This window comes from Oreochromis niloticus, linkage group LG15, assembly GCF_001858045.2.
Source record: "Oreochromis niloticus isolate F11D_XX linkage group LG15, O_niloticus_UMD_NMBU, whole genome shotgun sequence".
NCBI classification, from domain to species: Eukaryota; Metazoa; Chordata; class Actinopteri; order Cichliformes; family Cichlidae; genus Oreochromis; species Oreochromis niloticus.
The window spans coordinates 25,753,678-25,768,413 of record NC_031980.2 but is presented as its reverse complement, the minus strand read 5'-3'; positions in this window follow the sequence as shown (position 1 = coordinate 25,768,413).

Below are 14,736 nucleotides of genomic sequence, written 5' to 3'. Positions count from 1 at the left end.
GCGCGTGGAGGTCCACCGCCCATTGTTTACAGCAGGGATCAGCTGTTAGCCCTCGGGGCCTCTGCTGTTCTGCCTACCGCCGAGCAAGCCAACATCCCCCGCGAGGTGAGGAGGAAGAGACGCAGCACTCGGGCCAGGATCGGGGGTCGCAGTAAGGTTAGGAGGTACCGGCCAGCGATTCCATCTGTTATTATGGGCAACATGAGATCGCTCCCCAAAAAAGTGGATGAACTGGCGGCTCTAACCCGACATCAGAGGAGCTACAGGGAATGCAGCGTGATGTGCTTCACAGAGTCGTGGCTAACCGCGCTAACTCCGGACTCACACAAAAACATAGACCGTTTCCATCTGATCCGGGCAGACAGAACAACGGAGAGTGGTAAGAAGAGAGGAGGGGGTTTGGCTATGTTTGTGAACGATAGATGGTGTAACTCTGGGCATTTATCTATCAAAGAGACACTATGCTGTAAGGACATTGAGCTGCTAGCGGTTAGCATGAGACTGTACTATTTACTGCGAGAGTTTACACACGTCGTTATGATAGTTGTGTATGTCCCACCCTCTGTTAACGCTGCAGCAGCCTGTGAGGTCCTGCACACTATAACCAGCAGACTCCAAACACAACATCCTCAGGCCCTTTTCCTGATCTCTGGGGACTTTAATCACATCTCCCTGTCCTCCACTCTCCCCACCTTCACCCAGTATGTCACCTGCCACACCAGAGACAATAAAACATTGGACTTATTGTATGCTAACACCAAGGAGGCATACAGCTCATCACCTCTCCCTCCCCCGGGGGGGCTCAGATCACAACCTGGTTCATCTCCAGCCTGTGTATAAACCTTTAGTACACAGAGAACCAGTTGTGAAACGCACAGTTAGGAAATGGTTGGCAGAGACTGAAGAGGCCCTGAGGGACTGTTTCCATTCTACTGTGTGGGACAACCTCTGCAGCCCTTTGGAGGATGCGGCCCCAGTGGTTTACTCGCTGGCTCGATGTTGGATTAAGCCTCCTAAAGGCGGCGTGTGCTATGGCAACCTATGCCGCCCGAGACGTGCTTCCAACTGCGACTCGGCGTCTTCGACTCAGATGGTGCTATTAAATGTTAGGTCGCTGACGAATAAGACATTTATTGTGAGCGATTTTTTTTACTGCTACATGACTGGATTTACTATTCATGACGGAAACTTGGATTCGTCCCGGTGAGTCTTTCCCTTTCTCAGAGCTCTTTCCTCCGAATTGTGCCTTTTTTAGCTCACCGAGACCTTCGGGCAGGGGTGGAGGACTGGCAGTGGTCTTTAGGAATAAATTCCGAGTACGGCACCTGCCTTCCCCTATGTTCCCTAGCTTTGAAGCTCGGCTGCAGGAACTTGCTGGTCCCCCCTTGACTCTCTTTGTTGTGATTTACCGTCCCCCGAAATATAATAAGACTTTCATTAACGACTTTGGTGACTTTTTAGCATCTCTTAACAAATTTCCCACGTGTGGGACTAATAAAGGTTATCTTATCTTATCTTTACCTAAATTATGATCGTGTTCTTATCACTGGCAATTTTAACATTCACATTTGTTGTAAAGATGATGTGTTTGCCAAGGATTTTCTAGCCTTAGTTGACTCTTTTAATCTTATCCAGTGGGTTAATGCACCTACCCACCTTAAAGGACATACCCTTGATTTGATTTTTTCTTATGAACTGGACATTTGTATCAGGGACATCAGCAACATTAGAATCTCCGATCATTTCCCAGCCATCTTTGATGCTGAGTTATGCAAATTGGACCAGAACTTTGAGGGTCCTCAACGTCTTGTGCGCATAATCAATCCTGGGACTGTGGCTGAATTTTTGGCTGCTTTCTCTAAATCTGTTCTCCCTGACTTTGATCGTTCTACACCCTCTTCAGTTGATGATTTTGCTAACTCCTTTCTCTCTACCTGCTCCTCTTTACTGGACGAAACTTAAAAACTTATTTGTTTAGCCTTGCTTTCCCCGCCTCCTAGAGCCTGCATTTTTAGTGTACTGTAACTTATCTTTTTCGCTTTATTAATGTTTATAATGTTCTAACCTTCAGCCTTTCGGGTTGTGCCTACTATGCCTGGTGTATTATTGGTTAGTTATGTCACCTGCCTGTTAGTATATTTTATTTGTATTTTGTATTTTGTGTTTTGTATTTGTATTTATTATTGCTCTTAACTCGTTCTGTGAAGCACTTTGGCATACCTGTGGTTTTTTAAATGTGCTATATAAATAAAATTGTATTGTATTGTATTGTATCACACCCACCCCCGGCTTCTGTGAACTCCAACATACACCCCCCTCCCCCAAAATCCCCTCTCTCCATCTCAGCACTCAGCATCTCAGTGAGGAATGAGCTTCGCAAGATCAAGGTGCGGAAGGCTGCAGGTCCAGATGGCATCAGCTCCAGGTTCCTGAGGTGCTGTGCAGATGAACTGTGTGGCATCCTAGGATATCTGTTCAACCTGAGCCTGTCGCTGGGGAAAGTACCACAGCTGTGCAAGACCTCCTGTATGGTACCGGTACCAAAGACCTCCCATCCCAAGGACCTCAGCAGCTACCGGCCGGTAGCCCTGACATCACATCTGATGAAGACCCTCGAGAGGTTGGTTCTAAACCATCTGCGCCCCCTGGTGAGGTCTTCATTGGATCCGCTGCAGTTTGCTTACCAGCCTGGCATCGGGGTGGAGGACACCATCATCTACCTCCTGCACCGAGCTCTGACTCACCTGGAGAAGCCTGGAAGCACTGTGAGGATCATGTTCTTTGATTTCTCCAGTGCTTTCAACAACATCCAGCCACGACTTCTGAGGGACAAGCTGGAGCTATCGGGAGTGGACCACCACATGTCCCAGTGGATACTGGACTACCTCACAGAACGCCCACAGTATGTGAGGACACAGGGCTGTGTCTTTGATACGCTGGTCTGCAGTACGGGGGCCCCACAGGGAACTGTGCTGGCACCGTTCCTCTTCACCCTCTACACTGCAGACTTCTCCATCAACTCCCCACGCTGCCACCTACAGAAGTTCTCTGACGACTCTGCCATAGTCGGCCTCATCACAGGTGAGGATGACTCAGAGAACAGATAGTGGACTCTGGACTTTGTGGACTGGTGCCAGCAGTGCTCTTTACAGGAAGGGTCAGAGCAGACTCTACCTGCTGAGGCGGCTGAGGTCATTTGGAGTCCAGGGAGTGCTTTTAAAGACCTTCTATGACTCTGTGGTGGCATCTGTCATTTTTTACAGTGTTGTATGTTGGAGCAGTAGTTTATCGGCAGCTGAGAGGAAGAGGTTGGATAAACTCATTAGGAAGGCCAGCTCTGTTCTGGGATGCACCCTGGACCCAGTGCAGGTGGTGGGAGACAGAAGGACTCTGGCCAAAATAACATCTCTGATGGACAGAGTCTCCCACCCCATGCATGTAAATGTTGCTGAACTGCAGAGCTCCTTCAGTGACAGACTGCTGCATCCTCGATGCATGAAGGAGCGTTTCCACAGGTCCTTCCTCCCTGCAGCTGTCAGACTGTACAATCAGAACTGCTCCCAACAAACATAGATGTTTACATCAGCGCTGTAACTTGCAGTATTTTATCAACCGATTCACACTATAACCAGGGTTTGCCTCTTATCTGTATTTAATTTTATTTAATTTAATAACGGTACAATACTCTGTTTTTGGTAACCATTGTCCTTGATGTAAATATGTAAAAGTTGTGTATGTTTCTGTTCTGTGTGTTGTGTAGTGTTTGTTTGTATATGTGTCTTTCTTGCTGCTGTTACACCCAAATTTCCCCTTGTGGGACAATTAAAGGATTATTCTATTCTATTCTATTTTATTCATATATACATATATATATATATATATATATATATATATATATGTATATATAGATAGATAGATAGATAGATAGATAGATAGATAGATATTAGGGGTGCAACGATACACAAAATTCACGGTTCAGTTCGGTTTGATACTTTGGTGTCACGGTTCGATATTTTTTCAATACAAAAAAATGTTCATGCCTTTTTAATTTGTCATTTATTAAAATTATAAATATATATTTTAACTCAAAAGTACAGTTTTTAAATTTAATGTTGCTGAAACAAAATAATTAAAAAAATAAATATCTGATTGAGAAATCACTCATCTTTGGAAAAGAGAGTTTATTACAGAGAAATGGCTCTTTCCAAAATAAAAGCTATACTATACCCTTCTTCTGGGGTATATTCTCAGTGGCATATTAAACATATCAGGTCCCCATAAGGAGAATCATGTGCTGACGGCTGTCTAAATGACGCGGGTAAAGTTTGTAGCATGCGTGCTTGTTGTTTTTGTCTGCTTCCACTTGTCTTTGCACTAGGATGATGTCAGCGTAAATGTGCAGTCATATTCGTTGTGTTCCCACTAGTGCTGTCAGCGTTGATCTCGTTAAAATGACATTAACGCCATAACGCGGCAAATCTCCGTTAACGAGTTACCACGGCTCGCCCCGTGCGTGGGGCTGGACGGTGTCAACACGTTAACAAGCTAACTGCACTAACGCACTAGTTCCCACCAATTGAGCATTGCGTGGCACATCCGACATACTGTTTTAGTTTTGTCCATGACACGCTTACCATCAGGGTCATGCTTCACATGAAAACCAGGATAGTTCCAAACGCCAGATCTGAATGAGGGTGGGGGAGGCTCAATTGCCATGTTGCAACGAGCTTAGCTTCTGTCTTGCTAGCTTGTGCTGTGCTCAGTGGATCTGCACTCGACAGTGCAGCCTAGGCGGAGTAGTTGAACGCAGATCCACTGAGCGCTCAACACAGACAGCATCGTCAGAAGAAAAGTTGATAAAATAAATTAAAAGTTTTGTATTGTTCGATACATATGCGTACCGAACCGAAAGCACTGTATCGAACGGTTCAATATCGATACGAGTATTGTTGCACCCCTAATATATATATGTATATATATATATTTATATATAGATAGATAGATAGATAGATATGTCTAGATAGATAGATATTATGAGATGTACAATGATGTCATGTCCTGCTCTCTGGTGTTAAGTTTCAAATTCTTCCAGAGACTTCCAGAGTACTCTGATGACATTGAGAAGGACATCTCCAGTTTACATGGAAAACAATTATTTCATGTTCTTGAAAGTACTTATTTACATCACTTTTCAGAAAACGTACATATAGGTCTGATTCAAAACTGCATGTGTGTTTTCTTATTCCTGAGATGCTGTTAATAATATTAAAATTTAAGGCTATTATACAGTGGTATTACTTTAAACTGAATGTGGTAACCAGTAAAGGTGACTAAGGGATGTTGACAACACCACCTGGGGAGGGAGTTACACCCTAGGGGAGATTTCTATAGCCAATGTGGATGTTATACTAGCGACCAAAACCCACAGGCTCGTTATTAGCAAACAGAGATGAGGCAGATCAATTTTACAAATTAAATTTATTAAGAAAAACTACTAAAAGCATAGAACTGTAAAATCAGAGAAGTTCGTAAGGTAGCAGGGCTGAGAATGCAAGACTGTTAATTAAAACACTTTATTAACAAACAATGATTAAAACGACAAGGCTCGCTGCCACGGTGCTACCCTAGTAAAATAACAGCTCGATAAAATAACTAAACAAAATGGTGGAGACCGGCCAGTAGCGGTTTTTGATAGGGGCGACATGGGCGGTTGCCCAGGGCGGCATCGTGGTGGGGGTGGCATCACGGGCATCTCCAAAAAAAAGTTGCTCGTACTCATGCTGCCCCGACATCAGCCAGCGCATTTTGGAGATGGCATAGGCACCGGTCAGTTTTCTGCGGCCCATTTGCTGGGAGTAAGGGCAGCCTCCGTTTGCGAGGTGCGCCTGCTGCTTGCGGCACAGGGAGGAGAGGGCGGGGCGGTGGGGGATTCACTGGCTGGCTGGAGCAGCATCTAATAACAAACTCGCAAAATAAAACAAAATAAAAACGAACCAACAAACACGAAAACACCAGACATAATGATACAGACTTATAATTTGTACCATTTTTTTTTCTGAAATTCTATAAAATGAGCACGAGAGCCCTCGGTGCGCCTGCTTGCTGCTGAAGTCAAAGTAAACTTTATTGTCATCTCCGCTATATACAGTACAGTATATTAGAGAGACGAGACGACGAGGCTCCAGTTACAGCAGTGCAAGTAAACAAACAATAAATATAAGAAGAGTAAGAAAATAAATATACACTTTAGGACTAGGGGTAAAGGGATCAATAACAATTTAAAATTTATAATTTACAGTTTGATGATTTAAAGTCTCACACACAACCTGTCGACAGGGGAGGAGGCCCGGCTGCTTCCAAATAGAGCACATTTCATTCATAATGTTGTAAATCCAAGCCCATTATGTATTCATGATTTGAATCCTGGGTTGTGCGAAATCCCAGAAATAAACCCTAGACAAAGCATATCTGTGAACTAAGGTGTAGGTCTATTAGGTTATGTTGTTGTGATCCTTGGGTTGGGGGATGGGTGTTTATTCTGGAGTGCAAAATTAAAACCAATGGAAGATGGACAAGAAAAGTTCAAAGCCATCAGGTGCTCAGTTTAGAAAAAAAGAGAAAAGAAGAGGAGGAGAACTGAGCAAAAGGTACAGGTAAGCAGATGTGTCATTGGATAATGGCAGGTCATGTATCCTGAAACAATCAGAATCATATTAAGAATACTTTATTAATCCCTAAGGAAATTATGTGAGTAACATTTGGTCCAAAAAGAAATTCTAAAAATAGTAATGGTAATAGACTAAACTAAAAACAATACATTATGTTACAGATTTTACACATTTAGGAAATAGCACTAACATATACGGATCACTCAATTATAAATATCAAGAATTAACAGAGGTGATTATAAATAAATATCAAGAAAATTGACAAGAATATTCCAGTGTAGAAAAGAGCGTGTGTAAAAAGGGTGTAACTATTGCAGTGTTTACAGATTATTAAATGGGGGAGTTGTACAGGGAGATGGCCAAGGGCAGGAATGATTTCCCTTGTCGTTCAGTGTTGCATTTTGGTAATCTCAGTCTCTCACTGAACATGCTCCTGTGACTAGCCAGTACATCATGGAGTGGGTGGGAGATATTATCCATGATTGTCCTTATCTTAGACAACATCTGCCTCTCGGACACCACCCTAACGGAGTCTAGCTCCAGAGGGGGTGTTCGCCCAGGGCACCAAACAGGCTAGGACCGCCACTGAGACCGGCCACTTGAGGAGGCAATCTACAGAGAGGAGTGCCCAAGGGTGCCACCAATTACCCGTGTAGTTCCATTGCAAACCTCACTATCACTCACACTGCAATCTAAATGGTGCAAACTACCTATTCCCAGTGTGTACACTCTCATGCATCCGGGGGGGGGGGATTCCACCTCACGTGCCTAGCCCCACAGGAAGCGGCCGTATCTCCACTAAAGCAACAAAACATCTAAAACATTAAACAAGTCAGTAAAAGAGATAAACGAAACAAATACACCCTAAGTTCTTTATAAAAGCATGATTAAAATCAAACAATTCGGAGTAAAAGACCATAAAACCAGGAGGCAGTCAAGGCCAGTCAATAACGTTTGTAAAATGACAACAAGGCTACAACAAGACAGCAGCAGTGTGGCACAATCCACTCTCTAAAGAGCAATACTAAAATGAGCAGCTTTCCTGAAGAAATCAAACCGCTCTGCAGTCCTTAGCCGCCTAACGCTCTCGGCCACCTTGGATGGGAAAAGAATGACAAATGGCTCCGTGTGGTAGTTAAGCGCAACTGTTTCTTATAAGGTCTCTAATTATCAGCTAGGAAGGTGTGGATGTTAGTACTGCATTCGCGGACATTATGTAAAAGCCTACCCAAAATCTACTTCACTACATGAATGAAACAGTATTTTGATAAAAGTTAAGGTCTCCACTTGTTTCAGAAAAATCATTCTGTCATTTATTTGCTTTATCATGCTCTCCTCCGGCCATCTCTACACTGTGTGGGTGATTGGTGGCTCCCTGAGCACTAAGGGCTGTACACAGGGACAAGGTGCACCAGATTGTGATCAGATCTTCCCGTGGGGTGGGTAATGTATGCCACTTTTGCATTGGCATACAGTAAGTACAATGTGTTATTATCTATGGTGGGGCAGGTCACATACTGGGTGAAGGTGGGCAGTGTGGAGTCCAGTGAGACATGATTAAAGTCCCCTGATATTGGAAGAAGGGCTCTCGGAGACTGCGTTTGCAGTCTGCTGACCACAGAGTGGAGAGAGTCACAGGCTGCATCCACGCATGCTAACGGCTAACAGCTCAATGTATTCTTCGCAGAGTTGTTCTTTCACAGCGATGTGCCCAGGGATACCCCATCTGTCCTTTAACAAACACTGCCAGTCCCCCTCCTTTCCTCTCACCACTGTCTCTCGTCCTGTCCACCCGCAGCAGCTGGAAGCTGGGCAGCCTACTCACAGTGGGAGTACCGGGCAGTGCCGGGGTACTGCCACTGTGATTGGGTTAGCGTCATTAGCTTCTCAATCTTATTAGAGAGCCATCTCACATTTCAAATGGTTACAGAAGGGAGAGATGGTCTGTAACTTCTCCTTCTCGAGCAACGACACCCCCATCTCTTCCCCTTCACTGGGGATGTCAGGTCTGTCTGCCAGTAGTGCAGCTGCAGCTGCAGGGCACAGCGCTAACAGCTGATCCCTCACGTAAACAAAGGAGCCATGCGCCAGGTCTCCAAATACGGGTGAAAAAAGTGGAGACAAAAGAAGAGAAAAGTAAACAGAACTAGCATGAAACGGTAGTGCATGATGGCAGAATCTAATTGCTAAGGCGTAAGTTAAAGGTTAAGAGAAGTAAAGAGGAACATAAGAAAAAAGCTCAGAAATGAGCAGAGCTGTCGTAACAGACACAGTTAAGGTTACAGAAAAAGCATTCTGTTGTTTGTTTGCTTGATCATGCTTTAAACATATCAAAATGCATAGTGGGATTATAATAGACGTAAATACTGTGACAAGCATTGGTACCGAATAGGCAATCACTTAGCAGCAAGGTGAATCTGTAATGAATCTGTGGTCTGCACTTCCTCTTCTTTGATTGGGTGAAATGAGTTGAAAGTAATTGGATGAGGGCACCATGAGGAGTGCCCTGCATAATTTCAAGAAAACGACGTTTTAAATACCATCACAGCTGACACAGAATGCCGTAAAAAACGCCTTTTTTATCCGTCTTTCAACTGCGTTTTCTGCCGAGTGATGTAAAAAGCGGCATTCTGTCGGGACAAACACTGTTTTTTACGGCGTTTTGAATAATTAAATGGCGTTTTTTTACGCCATTTCTTAACCAAACGGGTTAGAAAAGTGCCGAATTTTGGCCCTGATGGCTTGCCACAGATTACCTTAAAATAAGGGGGCTATGTGCGGTGATGCTGGCATTAGCCATGTTAGGACGTTACCTTCAACAAGTGGTCAGACTGAGTAAAGGGGGGCACAGTCAGAGGTTCAGCTCCCCGTTTCGCTGCAGGGTCCCTTCATTCTTCACATATCTGTGTCGATCCGAGTGTAAATCCCAAGGCTCAACAGCCTTTGTACAAGCAAAGCTATGAGGCAGACAGCCTGTGTCTGTCAAACCAATCAGAGAGCTCCTTACATCCTACGGTGTGGCTAATTTGCATTGCAGCAGGATTTTTTAAAATGAAGTTGCTAATCCAACTGGTAATCCAAATGTTAATCCCTGAGCGAACAGGAAAGGGAAATGGATTTTGAAATAAGGAGTGGAATCGCAATTTTAAAAAGCATTTTGAAAATCAGTTTATTAAATTGGAATTCGAAAAAGGTTTTTGAAATGAAGTTTTTGAAAAGCATTTTAAAAGTCAGTTTATTAAATTGGAATTCAAAAATGAATTTACAAATGCAGAATTTATTCTCCAATTCATTATTTAAGCACAGAATTCTTTATTTTGATGCATGTGGCTCTTGTGGTCCTCCATAGAAATGTAGTTCCAAAATGGAAGACGTGATGAATCCAACAATCATATGACCCCCTATGAGCAAGTGCTTTGGTGACAGTGGGAAGGAAAAACTCCCTTTTAACAGGAGGAAACCTCCAGCAGAACCAGGATCAGGAAGGGGTGGCCATCTGCTGTGACTGGTTGGGGCTGGTGTTTCATTTCTCTCACTTTCTATTGTTATGCTGAAGACACCCTGCTCTACCTGTCTGCCAAACCCCACTGCCCTCTGTGTTTGCCTCCAGGGAATCAAACCTGTTCTCCTGCAACTTTGTCACACTGAACAGTCCACCTTATTAAAATTTAACAGTTTTGCCTCCCTGCTGATACCACCTCAGACCCTTTCTAGTCTGACCCATGAAGCCAGAACATTCTAATTATATGAAGATGGAGCATTTATTACAGCTGACTCTTAGGGTCACATTGAGAAAAAATAATATTGTTGATAATTTTGAGGATAAGGTTCAAATTTAAATATTAAATTCTAAAATCTATTTTGAGAAAAAAGTGTGTAGATAACCACCTGCTGTCCCTTCTAAGAATGCCTCGTGTAGATGAGTCAGTGAAACGAAGTGATCAGTCCCACAGTGATACGTCATCCGTCCTCGTTAATGCATGAGGCTGTAACCATCGATAACCTTGCATCTGTCCGTTACCAGACATTTAATTTTGCACAAATCCACTTCTACATTTTTATTTTTCTTCTGATCAGACAAAGCTTTCTGCACCATCTCTTCATCTTCCTCACACTGATCTCAACCCTGTGTTTATTAGTCCAAAGACAAATTGATGATGAGATGATGAGAGATGACAGACCTTGCCGACCGTACATACAATACACAAACATCACATTGGGGAGACAGGTCAGGCTAGGTAGCGAGGAAAAAAACATCGAAATGTGTAACACAAAAGGATAATACAGGAATGCACAGATATCAACACACCATAGCACAATAAACACAGACAAGCAACATGGGAAAGAGTTCCAGTGTGTACATCTGATCTGGGACCGCTGCAATCTTCGACTGTGCCTCCAACTGACCCGATGTCCACATCAGAGGGGAGGTAAGCGTTGGAGGTGGCGTTGGATCCGGGGTAGGGAGGGTGATGCGTCGGTGAGTGCTTATCAGTATCAGTATATGTATGTGTGTGCGTGTCCAGAGTTCAGCTGAGACAGTGTCCTTCGCCCTGCCAGGCTAAGTAAACAGTCTTCCAGCCAACCCAGGTGGCCTTGCATGGAATGGGAAGGAACAGACTAAACACAGTCGTTATCAGGGTGTTTTGTTCAGCTCCAGCCTTGCAGCTGGCGCCAAAGGGGTATCCGCATAAGTGATGTTATTTTTTTACTTTAGTGCGAACAGCTCATATGAATTTCAAAGCAGTTCTACAGTCCAACACTGGTCTCTCAATCTCCCGTTGGAGAGCCGCGAGCTTCGCCATACTTGCGTTCTGTGATGTTGTCACTTCTTGTGCTCAAGGAGCCAATGTCTGAGAACTCACGGCAGTGTGCCTCCCCGAGATGTCATCCAATTTTGCGCCCAGAGATGTTATTCCGGGCTAGTCCTTCCAAGATGTATCCAGTCTGCAGTCCGAGATCTTATTCTGAGTATTCACAGCAGCCGTAGCCTCTCCAAGATCTTATCCGTGCTGACTCAATGAGGCCATTTTGAGAAACTCACGCCTCTCCCATCATTCCAATCCCAGCGGGCAGCCTTGTGGGGGTTTGAACAGCCGGTTTCGCTTTCTTAATTCTTCGATAAGTCAGGGCCAAGCCAGCTCCGATCAGCCAGAACCCTGTTACCATGGTTCCGAATAGGTAGATATCTTCACCACTCAGGCTCACCCAAGCCCAAACTTCTCGTTGAGAAAGGGGTGTCAATTGCATTTAGGGACCAGTTGATCCAATCCATAATTCCTCTTTTAGGTTTTAGAGAACAGACTGTGAGAGAATGTTCCAGGGAAAATACAAAATACAAGGAAGAATTTCCTTCCTTGTTACTAAAACCGAAAGTACGACCTCACTAACACAGAGGGCACAGCGGCAGTTTGTCCTGAAACAACAGCTGTGATCACATTACCACTTTTATTTCTCAGAATGATCAATAAATCTTCTTAATGTGGCTCTAGTACTCCTCCATAGTTTATTAAAGCTTCTGACAGATTGAAACAAATATAGAGGAATTTGTTTATATAAACTTTAATTTCTATCATATTTCCTGCAATTTATCACCTAAAACGTGTTGCGCCAATTATTTAAAAACCCCACACCAATGATGTCGAAGTCTCAAAAATTTATTAAAACATATATGATACGCATGGCGTTGACGGCTTTGAGTCTGGGTCTGACCGCACACTTTCAGTCTGGGCCCCTTTCACAGCCAGTAGCACTGCCTTTTTCTTTCACTCCTTTGTTACATCGATGACTCGAACTGTGTTCTCTGTGGTCTTCCTCTCAGGCCCATACATACCTGCAGCTGACCCCAAACCCCGCCTCTCGCATCATCACTACAACTCCTTCCATTAGTCACATCAGCGCTGTCCTTTAGCAGCTTCGCTGAAACATCGGATTTAACCGGGAGCCAATGAACATCTCCCAGAGCCATCATGGGGTGGAAGAATGTGGAAACCAGCAGCTGCAGGAAGTCGAGTCTGGACTGATTACAGACAGGGTGACAGGCGTGGATGTGGGTCAGGGTCGAGATCCAGAGCTCGGCCTGTGGATTTCACTTTAATCAGACCAAATCTCCTGCCTCGTGTCAGACTGCACTCCAGAACGGAGGTGAAAACTTTTCTGCCTGCACTCTCAGACGTTACACTCGGCACTGCTGCAGCCAGAGTCACGAGCTGTTCTTCTGCCCTCGGACAGGTCGGGACTCGTTTCAGGCTCGCTGTTGTGTAACTGACGGTTTTGTGAGTCACAGATGACTGCAGACTCGCACAGCAGTCACTGACTCAAATCTCCACCTGAAGGAATGTGTCTGAGTTCACTGATGGGCAGATCTGAAGCCTGCTGCACTGTTACTAACATCAGAGGAAACGTTTGTGAGGGTCCGAGTCCACCGAGCAGGAAAACAGACACAAATACATCCAAATCAATCATGTTTCAAAGCTAATAATGAACAAGTCCACAGGCTTAGTTCCTCTGGTGTTGTGGAGCTCTGCTGCCCCCCAGTGGTCAGTGCAGTTGAGTGTGTCAGATCCGTGCACACATTTACAGTGTGTGTCTTTGCGCGTGTGTTTTTACTGTTTTCCTTTTTTCTGTCATTTTTTTTAAGATTAAACTATTTTGATGGGGGGGGGGGTTGTCATATTTATTTGTTTGTTTGTTTTTAGCTATTCTACTTTATGAATTATTTTCTTACTAATATGATTTCTGTTTGTGCTGCTGTGACAGGGATAACTGAATCTTACTGAGTCAAAGGAGTTTGCAAAGAAAAGCGTCTGGACTTCTTTGAGTTGCTTGAAGACGTTTCACCTCTCATCCGAGAAGCTTCTTCAGTTCTAAGGTCAAATGGCCGAGAGTCCCAGATTTAAACCCAGTGGGAGTATCCCCCCAAAGAGGGACAAAGGACCCCCTGGTGATCCTCTAATCACATGCGACAAGGTGTGAAAGCGGGTGTGGTACCTAATCAGCCAGGGTTTCGGGTGAGCTCATTGTGAAACCTGGCCCCACCCTATCATGTGATTTCCTGAGGTCAGATGGCCCAGGATGTGAGTGGGCGTTAAGGCGTCTGGGGAGGGAACTCAAAACTGGATTATAGATGGCAGACAGTTGGTGTCGTAAACCACCGCCTCTGTTCAAAGATGGTCGCTCACAGTGGACATAGATGGCCTCTTCCACTCCTCTTTCACACCTTGGCTCATGTGATGCAGGGGTCCCCAATCCCAGTCCATGAGGGCCGGTGTCCCTGCAGGTTTTAGATGTGTCCTTGATCCATCACAGATGATCTAAATGGATAAATTACCTCAACATGTCTTGAAGTTCTCCAGAGGCCTGGTAATGGACTAATGTGTGAATGTGAGAGTGAATGAATAGTGGCATTGTAAAGCGCTTTGGGTGCCTTGAAAAGCGCTATATGAAATCCAATCCATTATTATTATAATCATGTGATTCAGGTGTGTTGACCCAGGGTGAGACCTAAAACCTGCAGGGACACTGGCCCTCGAGGACTGGGATTGGGGACCCCTGTAGAGGATCACCAGGGGGTCCTTTGTCCCTCTTTGGGGGGATACTCCCACTGGGTTTAAATCTGGGACTCTCGGCCATTTGACCTTAGAACTGAAGAAGCTTCTCGGATGAGAGGTGAAACGTCTTCAAGCAACTCAAAGAAGTCCAGACGCTTTTCTTTGCAAACTCCTTTGACTACGATGACCTGGATGACTGAGAACCTTCACAGACATATTGCTGAATCTTACTGAAACACACAGATTTCAAATTAAAAGCTGAACGAGGTTGTGCTAATCTCTTCCGCGGCGTATTTTCAATCGATGACGCAGAAATGCAGATGTAGACGTTTTCAGCCTCCATTGCTGCTGCTTGAATGACACGCCGCGTTTATGCAAATCTATTTTGCCTCCTGTATTTACCTGCAGAGCTCTGATGTGTTTTATTGTGGCGATGTTGGATGTCTGATAACATTCTCCAGTAAAACAGGGACAGCACTGAGCTTATCACCTTCAGGCCATCCAAATGTAGAGGCACC